At 23.3% G+C, this 15,908-nt stretch overlaps 1 non-coding gene across 1 annotated transcript; it reads left to right on the top strand.

The window, feature by feature from the left end:
- The first annotated feature begins 15,409 nt into the window (after positions 1 to 15,409).
- On the top strand, positions 15,410 to 15,482 carry Trnat-agu (transfer RNA threonine (anticodon AGU)). The gene has a single exon. It is a non-coding gene; the product is annotated as a tRNA-Thr (tRNA).
- The last annotated feature ends 426 nt before the right edge of the window (positions 15,483 to 15,908 follow it).

The following is a 15,908-nucleotide window of genomic DNA, read 5'->3' as shown; positions in this document are numbered from 1 at the left end:
TAAAAACTTATAATGTCATTACTACATGCTAACAACAAACAATTAGAACAATTTGTTTAAAAATAGAAGTTTCTTTGGTAATCTAGTTTGTTTTAAACTTGCAACACATTCAGTTAGTTTTCTATGAAGTCACTACCTTCAAATGTTTAGATTATCAGGTCGATTAATCTAAAACAATAAATTACAACCAGGTTGTACTTTTTCGTTTTTCTAATTTAGAAAAATCTGCTATGCATCTAAAAATTTTATAAGCTAAGTCTTAAATAACTTAGCTAACAGTTTAATACACTGCTAAGAGTTTTAGTTGTTTATCTTTACTTATAGATTTGAAAACCCTTTTAAAGTAATTTTGAAATTGAAAGAAAACTTTGACAATGTTAATGCTTGGTAAAAGTTTTTGACAATTTTAATGGACTGTATTTTATTTGTATTCTAAATTAATTGACCTATCATTTATTTAAAAAAAAATCTCTATGCTATACCTAAGATACTTGAAGTATCATAAAGTTTTTAAAACTTGATCAAAATTTGAACACAGTATATAAAAGTAACGGATAATAGTAATTAGTTAAAATAATAACACATCAATTTATTTCAACAATGTTATGTATTACTCGAACTATTAAATATAATTGTTTTGAGTTCGACTTTTAATCTAAAAAGATGATTGTAACAACAGGATTTAAAGACATTTGAGATATTTTAAATCAAAATAATATAATTTTAATTTAAGATATTTTAAAATTTTGTTATCTGAAACAAAATCTGAACACTATAAAAAAACAGTTAAACTTATGCATTAACTTTTTTGATTCATTTGCTGTTTTTAAATAATAAATAAGAAAAATTGATATAAACTTATTTAACTAAGGCTAATATTTTTAAGTATATACAAAGTAGCATAAGTAATAAAAAAAATTGAATAATAGTTACCAAGATAAAATGTACTCAAACTTTTTTGATTACTTTATTATTTAAAATAATATTTTAGAACCTGTAAATTAACAGTGTGTATTTAATAATTTTAAGATTAGTTGTAACTCTAAAGTTATTAAACAATATACTTACTTATTAGTAAAACAAGTTTTATTCAAAGTTTAAAAACTCATTTGTAGAAAAATGTTAATATATTAAATTCTGTTTTGTTTGTATACCTGTCATACAGTCCAAAATTAGTTTTAAAAAATGGTAAGTCATTAAAATATACATAAATATAAAAAAGAAGTAAACACCTCGATAAATATTTTAAACGAAATAAAGTTATTCAAAATAAGCAAGAAATATGTTAATTATTGTAAAAATTAGTAAGATATTTTGACAAATTGCTACATAGGAAGGAGTACTATAGTAAATGAAGCATAGATGAAATTAATTAGCAACAAACTTTTACTAAAAAGTAAAACTCATGATTGTTTTGCAATCGTTAGAAATAATATGAGATGTTAGTTTGTAGGCCAAGCCGATGCCTGTGGTTTATATAAAGCGCACTTGTTAGTTACTTGTAAAAGCAGTTTTATTAGGTCTTTATAGTTTTTAAATTTTTTCAGTTATGCAAGCGTTGTGTTTTAATTTCCAAACCAAGTTTAAAATATGAAAAAAATAAAAAATTAGCATTTGCAACTATTTTAACATTTTAAAGTTTTCTTTTATTGTATTCTACAATATAGTCTGAAATACATTTAACCTTAAGTGTTATAAAACTAAACAAAGTCGATTTCAAAATATTAATAGCAAAAAGTTGTGAATAAGTAAAACAAGTTATTGATACTTGATTAATCAGTTAATATATAAATATTGGAAAAAATTACCAATATACATATTTCAAGATATTTCCTGTTCATAATTACTAAACAAAAACTAAAATACAAAAATTACACTACTTACGTATAACTTCTGTAGTATAGTTTTGTATTAGTTATTTTTTTAAGCTACTTTAAATATACGATTAGTTCTTATAAAAAATTGTTGAGATAGTTTTGAACAACTAAAGCTAATTTATAATTTATTTAAACTAACCTTTTAGAGTAAACTAAATATTAAATGTCCTTTATGTTGACAAACTATCAGTTTTTTACAATACTTTAATTTACAAACAAAATTATTAAACAATTCGCGTTTAGAAAAATGTAATTTTGAATAAACATAAGTCCGTAAGCTAAAGTATTAGCTGTTAACTAATATAAAATAATTTATTAATTCAACTTATAAACATTGTAAACCTAGAAATTTTGCTTATAATTTTTTTTTTTTCTAATATAGTTTCAAACAATTTTATTTAAGTATTAGTAATAACTAAAATAATCCATTTTTAATGTATCTAAAAATTTAGATAATATACCGGAAGAACTTAAAATTTAACTTAAAAAATTTATAAGCAACTAAAATAAAAAATTTTAAAAGCAAATAAGTAAAAGAATAAATATTACAAACTTTTTTTTTTAATTTATACTTTTAAGAATCTAGTAAAAAAATAGTATTGAGTCATAATAAGCGTTTAACATTAACTTTTTCGAAAGTATAATATCTGCTACATTGAAAACATTATACATAAATTATGTTAACAATGACTAAAACTAAACATTTTTACTGAACTAAAACTTTTCAACAGTAAACATTTAAAATTGGCGCGAAATTTATACTGTGACGTAACAAAAGTAATCCTGGTGAAATTTGTTACAAAGCGTGAATATAAACTGACCGTTTATCTAGTATATTAATGTATCTCAAGTCTTCTTTATCATTAAACTTTTAAAGCTGTTGTAATTACAGCTGCTAAATACTATTTCAAAATTTTTTTTTGTGTTCACAAAACAGTACAACTAACACAATATACAAACCTACATAGGTAGGTGTCAAAGGTTACACGACAATTCAAGTTTTTCATAAAAAATTTAAAGGCCACATGTCAAAAAGTACTGTATTTATAAATATAATAAAAAATATCTATTTAGGTCCTATTATACCTACAAGCCATTTTTTTTTTTTTTTAAATTGAATATAGTTTTTATATGGCAAAAACAAGTTTTTTAATACAATAGTCTTCAGTAAATTTCTTTTATCTTTAAAATTGTTTAAAATTTTCCTTTATATAATAAAACCTCTTTAAAATATTAATAAAACTTAGAAGCATGTTTTTTTTTAATATATATAACTTTTTTAAAATGGTCTCTTAAACATCTTTTTAAGAACATGAATTGACGGAATTTGAATTGTCATGTAACCGGTGGAAAATGAGCACGTCCAGACACTTTTGCACATTCTAAAGTATTTGTTTAGTGCTTAAACAATTTTAATAGTTATAAAGGCTGATTTGTCTTTTTAAAAGCTTAATTTTTTAGTGATAATACAATTTTAAGAAGCTTTTACGGCTTTTAATTGTCTTATTACTTATTTTAATACATACATCTTACAAACAAATATGTAACTTCTACTATTTCAAAAAACTATAAACAACAACATTTTCTGAATAAATTAACTATTTTAACTTAATTCAACTTTTATTAATCATTTAAATCATTTTAATAAAATATAAAGTATTAACTATTGTATCAATATCTTCGACAAAAAGAAAATATTAATGTAATAACTTAACATAATTGTGTTACTAAATGTCATATTTAAGACTTTACATCATGTCATACGTTTTGTTTTAAATTTTGAAAAGAAAAAAACAATGATTATCCAGTATAAAAATTGTGACTTTAGTACTATTTAAAAACTCCTGATTAAATATGCAGTAAATTGATCATGTTTTTTTTTACTGTTTAAATATTTAAACAATTTAAATTTATACATTAATTAAATACCATGATGCCAACAGTGTTATCACTTTAATCTTCGATTATAACAATATCAATATAACATTGTTAAAAAAGGCGAAATTTAGTTAAACGATTAATTTCATTAATTTGTACTATAATATTATATAGCTAACACTTGTTTTATAGTATTTTATTTTCAAAGAAGGGATTGTACTACTAAAAATGTTAAGTATCACATACATAATATGGTGCACTTAAAAAAACTAAAACAGTTAAGTATTTCAAAAAATTAAACCCTTACCTTTTCGCTTTACATGTTTTTAAGTATTTATTTTAGAAAAATTATATATGATCAGTAATTTTGTTTGAAAGTATGGTTTCGTTTAAACTGTACTATAAACCTTTTAAATTTTCAACAAAACATTGATATTTCACCTCTATTTAATACAATGACGAAATTTGTTTATAGTTTTTTAAATTTTAATTTTTTCTATGTTAAGTATTTGTCATAAATAAATATATTTTCATAAATATATTCCAAATAAATTTTAAATAACATATTTTAAGACGTATAATTAATAAAACAGTGTAATGATAAAAAAACTAAATATTTTACATACTTTTCAGAATTTTTGTTAGAAAGTTTAGAGATCAAAAACTCTGTTAAAGTTAAACACATCTTATAAGTTTTTGTATAAGCTATAGTTAAAACTTATTAAACTTTACCTTAATCCTTTATAAGTCAAAACTAGGACTTATCTTGTATTACTAGTTTTTTAAATAGAAACTGCTTGGATCCAACAATTTAAACTATTTAAAATAGTTCAATTAATTAATTAAACTCCAATTAGATTTTTGTTATAAATAATTATGTTCTAGCTAGTTATTAAAAAATTAATATTCTGATGTGAAATTGTTAAGAAAGACTTGCTTAGTTTACGCTGTTCTTGCAATTTAAGCTAAACTGAATACCAATAAAATTAAAACGAGTACGGAAATTTAAGAAATGACTGTTGAATAAAAAAAAAAAACAATAGTATTATAATAATTATAATAGTTTATGAAAACATTTGTATAGCTGCAAACATACTATCAAAAAAAACTTGATAGGAATTTTATTTTCTTTATAAAAACGATCGATAAAATTTAAATAACTTTAACTTTAAGAAACATAACAACGTGTGACTGGTTGAATAGATTTAAAAGAGATATACATTCAATTTAAACAAACTTCATATTTGTAAATATTTGGTAATGTTTTTTTTTACAGCTAACTAACAAAAAATCGGGTCTTTTAATTGAAATAATCTATTTAATGTAAAGCTTTTGAATGTATTTTTTCTCACAAGAACATTAATTTTGTAAACAAGTTTAAACCTAACAAAATTTTTGTAAAGTAAAAATATGTTATTTTTTACAATTAACAGAGTGGATTTCATTGGTTTTAATGCTTTTTTTATTATTTTATTTTAGCAATTTTAACTCTATTGACTTTTATTTTAACGCAATTTTGTTTAAACTTTAAGTTAAGATGAATGTAAAAACTTCTTTAATAAAAGAATAATAAAAATATTTTCTTAAAAGTGAATAGTTTTAACAAAATAAATATTAGCATCATATCATTCATTAAAACGTAACCAAGTAACGATAAAACAAAAAATTGACAATCGAAGCTCGCGTTTACTGTAGATACATTGAACATTTTTAAGTCTAATTCAAAGGCTGTACAAGAGTAATTTTATTGTTTAGTTATATGTTGCTTTAATGTTTAAACAAAAACTTGGTATGTTGATTTAAAAATGAGCTTTTTTATATCTATTTGCAGCCATTAAATTATCTCAAAATTACATATGGAAAAAAAGTAATGTTGTAAAATTAACATTGTGTACTTTTAATTAATTTTTAAGATTATGTTTCTTTGTTAGAATCAATAAGAATATAGCCATTTACATGGCTTAAAATTTATGATCCCTACTTAAAAGTCTTTTTAATATAAACATGGTATACAAACTATTTTATTAAAGATATATTTGTTTAAAGTCGTCAATTACGTCAATATAAAGTTGAGAAAATCTATTTTAATTAAATTTTAAAACTGATTGGTTAAAAAATTACAGTTCTACTTGTTCTATAAATAATAATATTTTTTCGAATTTTTTTTAAATTTTACTTTATACATACTTTTAATCAACCAGTTATAATTTATAACTTAATTTTTACTCTGTAAAAAGACTTAATTTAATTAAATCACTTTAATGTCTGTAAACAACATCTGAGGAAAAACTCATTCTTTTACAAATAATACTTAAATTAGTAGAATTGAGAATTTAAAAAATAAGTAAAGACATTTGATTAAATTTCTGATAAAATAATTCTGATTAAAAATCTGATAAATAGAAAATAGCTGATTTTAAAACATTATTGTTAAAGTTCTACAAATGCTTTAAAAAAAAATTTTTCAGCTTTTACGCACAATATGGAATTTTAATTTAATTTTGATATGATAAATTATTACATGCATGTATTAGATTTCAACAAAATCTTATGTAAGCTGTTATAAAAGCAGAAGAAATTTGTTAGTGTATAGTTTGTTGGTAAATTGGATGCCTTAATAGAATTTTAGTTTAATCTAGCTGCTTTTAAAACTAGCTTCTAAAGTATGTAAAAATTAATTTAATCTAATTGCTTTAAGTTAATAAACAATATTTAAAAAAACTACCAGCAAACGTTTGTGAGTTTTACAAATCTATGTTACAACGATCTTTCCAATTTAGTATTTTTTACTAAAACTGTTTAATTTAATATAATAAGAATTTGCAGTTGTTTTTGTAACCATAATTTATTTGCTACTATGCTTAAAAGATTAATTATGTATTCATAAAACTCAAAAACACATAGAAAACTATTAGTTTTGTTTAATTTTATTTATTTAAAGTTAATTTAACTACTTTTTGGCTTAATTTGTTTTCTAAACATAATAATTCATGATTGTCATAAACTAAAAAAATTCCTGAACAGATTAATTTAAAGGTTTTTTTTTAAATACTTCAACAAATAAAAACTTAAATAGTTATTTCAAAAATACTTTGATACAACAGTTACTAGTTAGTATACAAAAACTTAAGTAATAAAGTTATAGAAGATTCTTGTTTAATAAAGTTATTTAATTTTATGCACTTACTTTTATATTTTTAATCCTATTAACAAAAAAAACCTATATAAATTCAAGTCAATTTTGTTGAACGATCGATTACTTCAAATTTAGAATTTAATGCAAAATACAAAATTAATTTTTGATCAAATCTACTAAACATTAACTTTTTTATTGGTATTTTATTTTAGAGTTTTAATATACTTTACCCTTAAGTTATATTTTCTTTATACTTTATCAATATAACTTCGTCTTAAAGTCTTTTAATAATTAGTATTATCAGTTTTTCAACGTACATTATATTAAATTTAAAACCTAGGGTTTTACTAGTAAAACCAATAGCTCAGCAACTAAAAACAATAATTTAATTTAAATTATGTCAATATTAAAAGAATATGTATTACTACTACACATTAATAAATGTTATATGAAAGTTTATTAGTTTCAAAAGTAACTTACATAAAAAAAACATTCATTCTAAAAAATTTTATAGCGTTTTTTTTTCTTAACAAAAAACTTAATGTAAACAATAAATTTAGTTCAGGGTAATAATATTTAAATGTTGATTGTACTTTAGTCTTAAAGTTATAAATTTCAACACGTTTGTCTGGTTCTAAGGATATTTACAACTTTTTGTTTACCTTTTATTACGATATTTTAATTTTTTCAACCTTAATTAAAATTAGACTTATTGTATCCTTATACCCAGTTGTATAACAGAGTCAAATTTTTAAACGACTTAATAATATATATTTTAATAAATATGTTAAGATGTAATATTTAAACATATAGGTTATCATAACTCAGATAAAGTTAATACTTTAAGATCATTTCGACGAAATACTGTTGTGTTGTTTAAATTTATCCTAAAAAAGTTAAATTTAAATTAGTGAAAAATATAATTTTTTATTGTTTTATTTTGTATTTACTTTTTTTTTAAAGTTTATTAATTAACCACTGTTTAAGGTTTTAAAAAGAAATTGTAAGCTCTTTCAGTGAATTGTCTAACAAAATTTTTAACTTAAGTAAAATTAATATTTGAACATAAAATTTATAAATTATACTAAATAGAATATTTTTTTAAAAGACTAGGATCTAAAATTTAGAGTTAAGAAATTTTGTAAGATGTTTTGACAAATGTTTTATAATACAAAATAACAGCTTTTAGCTCAACTATCGTATAATTTTTCTTCTAAAACAAAATTTACTATAAAACAAGGTGTATCAAATTTATTAGTAAATAAAACTACTGGGAAAATCTAATAGTACGTCAACATAACGGACATTTTAATTATAGTTTAACCTATAAGGTAAGTTTAATTAAAGTAAAAATTAGCTTTAGATGTGCAAAGTAATCTAAAATATACTTTTAAAAGAACTTATCGTATATTTAGCCTTAAGCATATTGTTAAAATATCGTTTAAATATAATTTTTTTTTGTTTCTTTATTTTAAGTCACGCTAACGTGGCTAATAAGAAGATAGTTGATTTTAAAAAACATTTAAATACAAAACTTAATCATTTACACTAGAAACAACCATTTTCAAATTTATTAGGAGCTTAATCTTTGTTGATCATTTCGTCAATTGACGAATCTTTATTTTTCTTGAAAAAAAGTGTTTGACACCAGATTATTTTAAATTTAAACAACTTATATACAATGACGTCATATAAGTTTATAAAAAACGTTTGTAAATAAAACTTAAGAAAATTTATAAATGTATTTTAAAACTTTTAGCTAAATTGTAAGTAAAGTTGTTACCTACGTTAAGAGGCTTTAAATAAAATCAATCTAGTTGTACAGTTTCAAAAAAAATATATCGAAAGTTTCTAGTTAATTTTTTTACTTTATTTATTACTTGTTTTAATTTTAGGTAACTACAATCTATTATAGTATGAAATATTACTATAAATAAAATTTATGTTTATTTGTTTAACTAAAACATTATTTTGATTTTTTTTATGCATTTAAATATATAGAGCTAAGTTAAAAATTATATTTTTTTTTGTAAGTTCTTGACGCATATTATTAATTAAATTCTAATTTGCTTAGTTTTGTACGTGCATGACGACTTAAGTAAACAAAGCCGTATAATTTTTAATCCCCTGATTTAGAGTTAAAAATAAGGTCCTCTTTTCAGCAGTACTATAACATTCTTGCTCAAATTATTTATTTTAATTGAACTCTGTTATTTAATAGTCTTAGTTTCAAATAAAAACTAAGTTATTGTTAATTGAAGTTGATTCATCTGCACACAACAGATGACTGAAACTTAAAATAGAAAACAAGTTCGAACAATAATCGTTTTAGCTTTTTGCTTGAAAAATAGTCGACAAAAATACAAAAAAAGAAAAAAAGACTTATTCTTATGCGAAAAAAGATTTACCAGATGCACCAATAACTTCAAGGATTTTTTATATGGTCAATTAAGGTATCCTTAAACTTAAAAAGAAACAATTAAAGATAAAACTATAACAAACTTGCCAAAAATTTATAATGTTTGATTACTGTTATCAATGTTTCAATACTTTATCATACTAAAATTGAAAACTATAAAATACAACAGTTAAATAAAGGTTCACTTATTCATTAACCACTTAAGTAATTAATATAAGTTAAAGATACTATTGATATAACAAACTTAAAAAAAAAAAAAAACAAACACAAAAATTAAACACAACACGTGTTATTGTTCACAACACGTGTTAAAAAGAAATAACTTAATTAATTGATGTACATATTATTAAAATTAATATGTTGTTTTATGAGTTTAACATCTAAGTGTTTAGCTGTATATACGGCTGTAAATGAAAATAGCGTAGGTCTATAAGGGAAACAAATTCATCGCTGATTTTATTTACTTTCTTTGTAAAGTAATAAGTATTAAAAAATTGGTTAAACAACTATTTAGTTTCTTAATAAAGGTTATAAGTTAAAGATTTTTGTGAACTTAATCAATTAAACTAACTCCAGTAAAAAATTTTACTGCATTGATTTGTTTTATAAATAAAAGTTTTAACTTACAAAGTCACATCATATATTGTTCACAACACGTGTTCATAACAAATAACTTAATAAATGGATGCACATTTTAAAAGTTGTATATGATGAGCTTTTTGTCGAAGTTTTTAGCTGTATAGACGGCTGTGAATAAAAATATTGTAAGTGTGTCATATAAATAATATTTATCACTAATTTCTGTGTCTTCCTTTGTTAAGTTATAAATATAAACATGTGCTAAAACAACGTATATGGTTAAGCTTTTCAAAATAACTATCATTTAACGTAAAGTTTAAAGATAAAAATACAAAACAAACAGCATTATTAGGTGATAACAAAATATTAGAAATAAATAGTTAAACATAACATTAAATAATTATAAAAATTTTAGACTTTTAAGAACATTATTATGAACAATGTATGTAAACTTAAGAGAGGTGAATGTTTGGTACCTAGGTTTAAAAATTTGCTTAAAAAAAATCTAGTATTTCAGTTATTTTTTTTATACGTATGAACTTTAGCAAAAGTGAACAGAAACAAACAGATTATACAACTGATTTAACCCTTATTGCGTATTTAGTAAACTTCAAGCAAATATCTCGTAAACTGTGGGCGAAAATAAAAGTTATTAAATTTGAGTCTTACTAGTAGCTGTAAAAGGTTATAATTTATGTTGACATGAATTTGAACACATATTTATAGATTATTAACAGTCTGTAGCAATTAAGTGGTATTAGCCGAAATCAGCTTTGTGCATTGCTCGTTTAACTAGATCAAAAAATTAAAGGCTAAAATTTTTGAAAAATTTGGTTTTTGCTTAATTTAACTGAAACTGTTTTGAAAAGTATACTGATTAGCATACTGAGGATTTAGTATCGTTTGATAATTTTTTATCGATCTTAAGCATGTTTACTGTATAGTAACTTTACATTCATTTTACCAAACTATTTACATCCATTTATATGGCTTAAAACTTGGTTCACAGAGAAAACTACCCTTTTTTAATTCCAACTCGTTAATATACTTTTAACTGCATTATAAATTTGCAGGGAGAAAAGTATTGCGCTTATATGTTATTTTGATTAGTATGCTTTTGCTTTTTTTTTTAAAAAGCTACTGTAACAATTTACTTATGTAGTTTTTGCAGCTGAAATAAGGATACCCATGAAAGGAAGACCATAAGAGTATTCATACGTTTGTTATTAGTGTTGTATATCTACTTTTAAAAATTAGTTTGAAGTGATATATATAAATTTTAATTTATATGTTACTAAACAAGATTTACAGTACATTATTAAACACAAAGTTCAGTTAATTTTCGTTAAGTTTTATTTTCTTTATTATTCAAGAATTATAAAAGTTGCTTCATGTGAAAGCATAATAAACCGTTTGTAGATTGACGGCTGCAAGTTTTTTGGTTTTGACTGACTGATGAGTCCTAATAAGGACGAAACCGGTCTCAGTCTACCGAAACTTGTGGTCTGCTGATCGAATTGGCATGATCAACCCTTTTGTTATTTTTTAAACAGTGATTCTCTAGGTCATTAGTAATCATTCCTACTCGTTTATTTACTTTTGTTTAAGGAATTAATAGTGTTTGTAAATAATATTTATGATAGTTTATAAATGTAAGATATGTTGAAATATTTTAGGTTTAAACGTGTAAGAATTTTCTGATGATTTGCAAAAAACAACTTTACAAGCTGAAGTAAAAACTTTAAGTATATATACAAAACAAGCTCATTATACAACAAGTCTTCGTGGCGCAATCAGTTAGCGCGTTCGACTGTTAATCGAAAGGTTGGTGGTTCGAGCCCATCCGAGGACGGTTTTTATCTTTAAAGATGTTAAGGTTGATAAAATGTTAAAATTTAATACTTATGTAAAAGTTTAAAAAAAACTTTTCTTACAATGCTTCGTATACTGCTTAAAAAACCTATTAATACCTGGTATTTAATATCTAAAATGAATTGATTGTAAGTAAAATAAAAGTACTAATTACTGTTTTTATTGGTACTGAATTACTGTTGATAAATTTCAACTCACTATATAGGTAATAAAAGTTTGTGGTAAATAACTGAAAAATTAATTTTTGTACCAAATGTTTTCAGAAAAAAAAGTTATTTAAAGTTCATTAGTTTTTTATGAATTAATAACTGATATTGTGATTTACTTAGTTTAGTAAACAATATAGAGGTCTTAACCTTAATAGTAATTAGAAGGTAACAAAGTTTTTACAAAAATACATATATTTGTAGCTTACTAATGACATTTAAGTATGAATTTTTGTACGCAATTAGCTCTTTTAGTTGTAAATATCAAATAAACATTTTTTAAGCTACTCACTCATTAAAAGTTCACAGCAAAGCATCTATATCTAAATTGTTATAGTTAAGATACAAATATAAAGAAAATGTACGTACCTAAACATGCTTAGAAAAACAAAATGCTCCCCGTCGGGGAATCGAACCCCGGTCGCCCGCGTGACAGGCGGGAATGCTCAGCACTATACTAATGAGGATGGGGATGTGGCCAGTACGGGGATCGAACCCGCGACTTTGGCGTTATTCACGACGCTCTAACCAACTGAGCTAACCGGCCACACGTTAAAGTCGGTAAAGTGCAGTTTTAATTAAAAATAAATATTAACAATCCTGTTTTTCTTTGAACTAAATTTGAACAACACCAGCTAATATTTTATTTTTTCTTTAACTTGTTATGCTTGTTTATTCTGCAGTTAAAACAAATATTTTACAAAAGGGCTGATGTTATAAATATAACTTATTGGTAGCTATCAAAACGTTTTTAATATGTAGTTGTATTTGTAAAATTTCTTAATATTTGTATAACTATGTGGAATTTTAATTTAACAAGTCATTTAAACATATTCTTAATCATCTATCAATCTTGTATGTTGTACAAACTACTATAGAAATACTTACATAAAAATAAGTGCCTTTTTACTATGTTAACTCAACAAAGCATTGTTTAAAAAAAGTACCTTAAGAGTGAGTGTATTACAAATAAGTTTTAATTTCAAGTTATTCATACTAGGCTTTGTGAAGTTTATAAGTTTTTATTCATATATAAAGTAGGCAAGTTATCATAGCATTACATACATTAGAAGTTAGAATGAACTTTTTCATAGAAACTATATATAGAAGCACATTTTGCAATTAATATTATCAAGGTTTATTATGTAAATCATCATAATTAACTTTGTATACTCTAAAAGTACAGAAACTGTGCAAAGTTACTTGTTTTACGTTTTAAAAGGTATGTGATTAAATATTCTGAATTTAGCATTCACTTGAAAGAAACTGAGAACAAAAATATTTATTAAAATAAGTGTAAAATTTTGTAAATTCTTGTGTAAAGTATGTCAAAAAGTAAAATCCGGTCGACGCACTTTTTGTATAAAACCAAAAGTGCGTCGACCGGATTTTACTTTTTGACATACTTTACACAAGAATTTACAAAATCTTAGCCTGCTTTAATTTCTAATTAGTTTAAACTTTTAGATATTTTCATACATTACTAGTTTTTTTAACTCTTAGTCGTTGACAATCAAAAAAATACTTGTATTTCAAAAAATACTTCACCATTAGTTTCCACTAACGCTAAATATTAGTTAGATGAAATTCTTCACAATAATTTTTAGGACTAACCTAAGTTTAACTTTGAATATTTTTTTTAGAATTTTTTAGTCTATTTTTAACTAGCAGAGTACTTTATAAACAATACAAATCTTAATGGTTGAATATTTTGTTACAAAAAAGAAAAAACCTCTACAAAAAAAAATCTTTCAATGTTAAAAGTTGGTTTGCATTGCATTAATAGGCTATTATAGAAATGCTTTTTATTTATTTTTAAATAGTTTCGTACTGTGAAATAGAACTAAGAACAAGCAAATTATAAACTTTTCAACTGTAATGTAGAAAATTTATGCTTCAGTAATACTTTTGTTATTTATTTAAAAAATATTAGTTAAAGTGTTAAATGCTAAAATTTAATTTAAATTGAATAAATGTTGATAAAAACATTACTACCGGTATAATTAAAAATATACGTGAATAGTTGTTCCATCATGATGAATTTATATTACAATAATATTAATTTAACTGAATGGTTTGTGTGATAAGAGTTAAATAACTTTATCTTAGTAGACTAACTTGATTTTTTTGTAGTAGTATTTGTGTATTTACTTACAAAAAAGTAAACAAAGTAAAATAAAGTTCAACTTTTAAGCTTTCAGTTTTGTATAAAACTAGTAGCTGGTTTGTTTAATGATTTTTATTGAGCAAATTTAATTACGTTCTTAGAAAAGTTTAATAAGTATTAAGTACAAGTAAAAAGTTGTAGCTTTAGTATAGTACTAATTTTAACTCAGATAGTATGTTTTTGAAAAAGTATTAAAAAAAAAGCTCCTAAGAGTAAAGAGCTATTTTATTTAAGTATGTCAACTCAATATCAAAAGATAATATTGGTTTTAATTTCATAAACTCAGTCTTTTAATCTTTAGATTATTAGAGTTTTACCAATAGTAGCTCATACTATAGTGGCATGCTGGGTATGAATATTCATTTAAGTTTATAAACGCAAATATCACTTATTTTACTGCAAGCGTCGATGGTGTAACGGTAGCATTGGCGCCTTCCAAGCACCAGTTCTGGGTTCGACTTCCGATTGACGCACATATTTTAATAAATATTTTTGTTCTCAGTTTATTTCAAGTTAATGCTAAATTCAGAATATTTGATCACTTACCTTTTAAAACGTAAAACAAGTAGCTTTGCACAGTTTTTGTGCTTTTAGAGTATACAAAGTTAATTGTGATGATTTACATAATAAACCTTGATAATATTGATTGCAAAATGTGTAACAAAAATTTTACGATGGATAGTCAACTTATAGTTTCTATGAAAAAGTTTATTCTAACTTCTAATGTATGTAATGCTATGATAACCTGCCTACTTTATATATCGATAAAAACATATAAACTTCACAAAGCATAGTATAAATAACTTGAAATTAAAACTTATTTGTAATACACTCACTCTTAAGATACTTTTTTTAAACAATGCTTTGTTGAGCTAACATAGTAAAAAGGCACTTATTTTTATGAAAGCATTTCTATAGTAGTTTGTACAACATACAAGATTGATAGATGATTAAGAATATGTTTAAATGACTTGTTAAATTTAAACTCTACATGGTGGTCTTTAATATTTTTAAAAGTTTTAGTTAGTTATACAAAGATTGAGAAATTTTACAAATACAACTACATATAAAAAACGTTTTGATAGCTACCAATAAGTTATATTTATAACATCAGCCCTTTTGTAAAATATTTGTTTTAACTGCAGAATAAACAATCATAACAAGTTAAGGAAAAAATAAAATATTAGCTGGTGTTGTTCAAATTTAGTTTAAAGAAAAACAGGATTGGTAATATTTATTTTTAAACAAAACTGCACTTTACCGACTTTAACGTGTGGCCGGTTAGCTCAGTTGGTTAGAGCGTCGTGCTAGTAATTCGAGTACGCGGGTTCGATCCCCGTACTGGCCACAATTCCATCTTCGTTAGTATAGTGGTGAGTATTCCCGCCTGTCACGCGGGCGACCGGGGTTCGATTCCCGACGGGACGCTTTTTGTTTTTCTAAGCATGTTGAGGTACGTACTTTTTCTTTATATTTGTATCTTAACTATAACAATTTAGATATAGATGCTTTGCTATGAACTTTTAATGAGTGAGTAGCTTAAAAAATGTTTATTTGATATTTACAACTAGAAGAGCTAATTGCTTACAAAAATTAATACTTAAATGTCATTAGTAAACTATGAATATATGTATTTTTGCAAAAACTTTGTTACCTTCTAATTACTATTAAGGTTAAGACCTCTATTTTATTTGCTAAATTAAGTAAATCACAATATCAGTTATTAATTCATAAAAAAATAATGAACTTTAAAATAACTTTTTTTTTTCTGAAA

The sequence above is a fragment of the Thalia democratica genome, chromosome 3 (genome assembly GCF_965202585.1).
Source record: "Thalia democratica chromosome 3, ktThaDemo2.hap1.1, whole genome shotgun sequence".
NCBI classification, from domain to species: domain Eukaryota; kingdom Metazoa; phylum Chordata; class Thaliacea; order Salpida; family Salpidae; genus Thalia; species Thalia democratica.
Note: the sequence above shows the minus strand (reverse complement) of the source record. Positions and strands in the feature narration are given on the sequence as shown.